We start from the raw sequence: 6,498 nt of genomic DNA on the forward strand, positions 1-6,498 counted from the left end.
AATCAACATCAGGTGTTTCGTATATACTGTATGAGGTAAGATTTTTAATTAAATAATTTTGGAGTAAAAAAGTCATAAAAGAAAATTATGACGAATTTATTATCGGACTAATGGAAAAATCTCCACACAGCGTTACATTGATACTGCAAAGATTTAAAAATTTAAAAGTTAGGTTACGTCTCTTGTATCAATTTTTGAAGAAAAATGAGACTTCCTTAGAAAATCTTGGAGCGAAAATCAACATCAGGTGTTTCGTATATACTGCTTGAAATTTGAAGTTGTCTTTTTAATATTTTTTTATTAAAAGCAAACAAAAATTAAAACTAAGACGAATGTATTAACCGACCAGCGGAAAAATCTCCACCTGGCGTTACATTGATACGGCATAGATTTAAAAATTTAAAAGTTAGATTACGTCTCTAATATCAATTTTAGAAGAAAAATGAGACATTCTTTTGAAATCTTGATGCGAAAATCAACATCAGGTGTTTCGTATATACTGTATGAGGTAAGATTTTTAATTAAATAATTTTGGAGTAAAAAAGTCATAAAAGAAAATTATGACGAATTCTTTATCGGACTAATGGAAAAATCTCCACACAGCGTTACATTGATACTGCAAAGATTTAAAAATTTAAAAGTTTGGTTACGTCTCTTGTATCAATTTTTGAAGAAAAATGAGACTTCCTTAGAAAATCTTGGAGCGAAAATCAACATCAGGTGTTTCGTATATACTGCTTGAAATTTGAAGTTGTCTTTTTAATATTTTTTTATTAAAAGCAAACAAAAATTAAAACTAAGACGAATGTATTAACCGACCAGCGGAAAAATCTCCACCTAGCGTTACATTGGTACGGCATAGATTTAAAAATTTAAAAGTTAGATTACGTCTCTAATATCAATTTTAGAAGAAAAATGAGACATTCTTTTGAAATCTTGATGCGAAAATCAACATCAGGTGTTTCGTATATACTGTATGAGGTAAGATTTTTAATTAAATAATTTTGGAGTAAAAAAGTCATAAAAGAAAATTATGACGAATTTATTATCGGACTAATGGAAAAATCTCCACACAGCGTTACATTGATACTGCAAAGATTTAAAAATTTAAAAGTTAGGTTACGTCTCTTGTATCAATTTTTGAAGAAAAATGAGACTTCCTTAGAAAATCTTGGAGCGAAAATCAACATCAGGTGTTTCGTATATACTGCTTGAAATTTGAAGTTGTCTTTTTAATATTTTTTTATTAAAAGCAAACAAAAATTAAAACTAAGACGAATGTATTAACCGACCAGCGGAAAAATCTCCACCTGGCGTTACATTGATACGGCATAGATTTATAAATTTAAAAGTTAGGTTACGTCTCTTATATCAATTTCAGGAGTAAATTAAGACTTTCTTAGAAAATCTTAAAGCACAAAACAACATCAGGTGTTTCGTACATACTGCTTGAAATATGAAGTTGTCTTTTTAATATTCTTTTATTAAAAGCAATCAAAAATGAAAACTAAGACGAATGTATTAATCGACCAGCGGAAAAACCTCCACCTAGCGTTACATTGATACGGCATAGATTTAAAAATTTAAAAGTTAGGTTACGTCTCTAATATCAATTTCAGAAGAAAATGAGACATTCTTAGAAAATCTTGAAGCGCATATCAACATCAGGTGTTTCGTTTACACTGCTTGAAATTTGAAGTTGTCTTTTTAATATTTTTTTATTAAAAGCAATCAAAACTGAAAACTAAGATGAATGTATTAATCGACCAGCGGAAAAATCTTCACCTAGTGTTACATTGATACTGCAAAGATTTAAAAATTTAAGAGTGAGGTTACGTCTCTAACATCAATTTCAATAGTAAATTAAGACATTCTTACAAAATCTTGAAGCGCAAATCAACATCAGGTGTTTCGTTCATTCTGCTTGAAATTTGAAGTTGTCTTTTTAATTTTTTTTTATTAAAAGCAATCAAAAATGAAAACTAAGACGAATGTATTAATCGACCAGCGGAAAAATCTCCACCTAGCGTTACATTGATACTGCATAAATTTAAAAATTTAAAAGTTACGATACGTCTCTAATATCATTTTCAAGAGTAAATTAAAACTTTCTTAAAAATCTTGAAGCGAAAAAGAACATCAGGTGTTTTGTATAAACTGCTTGATATAGAAGTTGTCCTTTTAATATTTTTTAATTAAAAGCAATCAAAACTGAAAACTAAGATGAATGTATTAATTGACCAGCGGAAAAATCTTCACCTAGTGTTACATTGATACGGCATAGATTTATAAATTTAAAAGTTAGGTTACGTCTCTTACATCAATTTCAGGAGTAAATTAAGACTTTCTTAGAAAAACTTAAAGCAAAAAACAACATCAGATATTTTGTATATACTGCTTGAAATTTGAAGTTGTCTTTTTAATATTTTTTATTAAAAGCAATCAAAAATCGAAATTAAGACAAATGTATTAATCGGCCAGCGGAAAAATCTCAACCTAGCGTAACATTAATAGGACATAGATTTAAAAATTTAAAAGTTAGGTTTCGTCACTAATATCAATTTCAGAAAACAATAAGACTTCAAAAATCTTAAAGCGAAAATCAACATCAGATGTTTCGTTTTACTGCTTGAAATATGAATTTGTCTTTTTAATATTTTTTATTAAAAGCAATCATTAATTAAAACTAAGACGAATGTATTAATCGACCAGCGGAAAAATCTCCACCTAGCGTTACACTGATACGGCATAAATTTAAAAATTTAAAAGTTAGGTTACGTCTCTAATATTAATTTAGGAAGAAAAATGAGACATCCTTAAGAAATCTTAAAGAGAAAATCATCATCAAGTGTTTCGTTTATACTGCTGGAAATTTGAAGTTGTCTTTTTAATATTTTTTTATTAAATGCAATCAAAAATGAAAACTAAGACGAATGTATTAACCGACCAGCGGAAAAATCTCCACCTAGCGTTACACTGATACAGCATGAATTTAAAAATTTAAAAGTTAGGTTACGTCTCTAATATTAATTTAGGAAGAAAAATGAGACATCCTTAAGAAATCTTAAAGAGAAAATCATCATCAAGTGTTTCGTTTATACTGCTGGAAATTTGAAGTTGTCTTTTTAATATTTTTTTATTAAAAGCAATCAAAAATGAAAACTAAGACGAATGTATTAATCGACCAGCGGAAAATCTCCACTTAACGTTACATTGATACGGCAGAGATTTAAAAATTTAAACGGTAGGTTACGTCTCTAATATCAATTTTAGAAGAAAATGAGAATTTCTTAGGAAATCTTGAAGTGAAAATCAACATCAGGTGTTGCGTTTATACTGCTTGAAATTTGAAGTTGTCTTTTCAATATTTTTTTATTAAATGCAATCAAAACTGAAAACTACGACGAATGTATTAATCGTCCAGCGGAAAAATCTCCACCTAGCGTTACATTGATACTGCATAGATTTACAAATTTAAAAGATAGGTTACGTCTCTTATATCAATTTAGGAAGAAAAATGAGTCTTTCTTAGGAAATCTTGAAGTGCATATCAACATCAGGTGTTTCGTTTATACTGCTTGAAATATGAAGTTGTCTTTTAAATATTTTTTTATTAAATGCAATCAAAAATGAAAACTAAGACGAATGTATTAATCGACCAGCGGAAAAATCTTCACCTAGCGTTACATTAATACGGCATAGATTAAAAATTTAAAAGTTAGGTGACGTCTGTAATATCAATTTCAGGAGTAAATTAAGACTTTCTTAGAAAATCTTGAAGCGCAAATCAACATCAGGTGTTTTGTATAATACTGCTTGAAATATGAAGTTGTCTCTTTATTATTTTTTATTAAATGCAATCAAAACTGAAAACTAAGACGAATGTGTTAATCGACCAGCGGATAAATCTCCACCTAGCGTTACATCGGTACGGCATAGTTTTAAAAATTTAAAAGTTAGGTTACGTCACTAATATCAATTTCAGAAGAAAATTGCGACATCCCTAGGAAATCTGGAAGCGAAAAACAACATCAGGTGTTTCGTTTATACTGCTTGAAATTTGAAGTTGTCTTTTCAATATTTTTTTATTAAAGGCAATCAAAAATGAAAACTAAGACGAATGTATTAATCGACCAGCGAAAAAAATCTCCACCTAACGTTACATTGATACGGCAGAGATTTAAAAATTTAAACGGTAGGTTACGTCTCTAATATCAATTTTAGAAGAAAATGAGACTTTCTTAGGAAATCTTGAAGCGAAAATCAACATCAGGTGTTGCGTTTATACTGCTTGAAATTTGAAGTTTTCTTTTTAATATTTTTTTATTAAATGCAATCAAAACTGAAAACTAAGACGAATGTATTAATCGTCCAGCGGAAAAATCTCCACCTAGCGTTCCATTGATACTGCATAGATTTACAAATTTAAAAGTTAGGTTATGTCTCTAATATCAATTTAGGAAGAAAAATGAGACTTTCTTAGGAAATCTTGAAGCGAAAATCAACATCAGGTGTTGCGTTTATACTGCTTGAAATTTGAAGTTTTCCTTTTAATATTTTTTTATTAAATGCAATCAAAACTGAAAACTAAGACGAATGTATTAATCGTCCAGCGGAAAAATCTCCACTAGCGTTACATTGATACTGCATAGATTTACAAATTTAAAAGTTAGGTTACGTCTCTTATATCAATTTCAGAAGAAAAATGAGACATTCTTAGAAAATCTTGAGGCGCAAAACATTATCAGGTGTTTCGTATATACTGCTTGAAACTTGAAGTTGTCTTTTTAATATTTTTTTATTAAAAGCAATCAAAAATCGAAATTAAGACAAATGTATTAATCGGCCAGCGGAAAAATCTCAACCTAGCGTAACATTAATAGGGCATAGATTTAAAAATTTAAAAGTTAGGTTTCGTCACTAATATCAATTTCAGAAAACAATAAGACTTCAAAAATCTTAAAGCGAAAATCAACATCAGATGTTTCGTTTTACTGCTTGAAATTTGAAGTTGTCTTTTTAATTATTTTAGTATTAAGAGCAATCAAAATGAAAACTTAGACGAATGTATTAATCGAACAGCGGAAAAATCTCCACCTAGCGATACACTGATACAGCATATACTTAAAAATTTAAAAGTTAGGTTTCGTCACTAATATCAATTTCAGAAAACAATAAGACTCTTCCAAAATCTTGAAGCGCAAAACAACATCAGGTGTTTCGTTTATACTGCTTGAAATTTTAAGTTGTCTTTTCAATATTTTTTTATTAATAGCAATCAAAAATGAAAACTAAGACGTATGTATTTACCGACCAGCGGAAAAATCTCCACCTAGCGTTACATTGGTACGGCATAGATTTACAAGTTTAAGAGTTAGGTTACGTCTCTTATATCAATTTTAGAACAAAAATTAGACATTATAAGGAAATCTTGAAGCGAAAATCAACATCAGGGGTTTCGTTTAAATTGCTTGAAATTTGAAGGTGTCTTTTTAATATTTTTTTTTAAAAGCTAACAATAATTAAAACTGAGACGATTGTGTTAATCGACCAGTGGAAAAATCTTCATCAAACGGTATCTTAATACTGCATAGATTAAAAATTTAAAAGTTAGGTTTCGTCTCTAAAATCATTTTCAGAATAAAAATGAGACTTTATTACAAAATCTTTTAGCGCAATACAACATCAGGTATTTCGTTTATACAGCTTGGAATTTGAAGATGAAGATCATTTTTAATAGCTTTTAATTAAAAAATATTAAAAAGGCTACTTCAAATTTCAAGCAGGATAAACGAAACATCAGATGTTGATTTTGGCTTCAAGATTTTCTAAGAAACTCTCATTTTCTTCGTAAATTGATATTAGAGACGTAACCTGACTTTTAAATTTTTAAATCTATGCCGTATCAATGTAGCGCTGGGTGGAGATTTTTCCGCAGGTCGTATAATACATTCGTCTTAGTTTTCATTTTTGTTTGCTATTAATAAAAAAATATTAAAAAGACAAATTCAAATTTCAAGCAGTGTAAACGAAATACCTGATGTTGATTTTCGCTTCAAGATTTTTTAAGAAAGTCTCATTTTTCTTCCTAAATTGATATGAGATACGTAACCTATTTTTTTATTTTTTAAATCTATGCAGTATCAATGTAAAGCTAGGTGGAGATTTTTCCGCTGGTCGATTAATACATTCGTCTTCGTTTTCAGTTTTGATTGCTTTTAATAAAAAAATATTAAAGAGACGACTAGAAAATTCGTGCAGTATGTACGAAACACCTGATGTTTTGCGCTTTAAGATTTTCTAAGAAAGTCTGAATTTACTCTTCAAATTGATCTAATATCGATACGTAACCTAAGTTTTAAATTTTTAAATCTATGCAGTATCAATGTAACGCTTGATGGAGATTTTTCCGTTGGTCAATTAATACATTCGTCTTAGTTTTCAGTTTTGATTGCTTTTAATAAAATAATATTAAAAAGACAACTTCATATTTCGTGC

The sequence above is a fragment of the Battus philenor genome, unplaced genomic scaffold, assembly GCF_028537555.1.
Source record: "Battus philenor isolate CCGP_79_NKW_IND1 unplaced genomic scaffold, ilBatPhil1.0.hap1 SCAF_32, whole genome shotgun sequence".
NCBI classification, from domain to species: Eukaryota; Metazoa; Arthropoda; class Insecta; order Lepidoptera; family Papilionidae; genus Battus; species Battus philenor.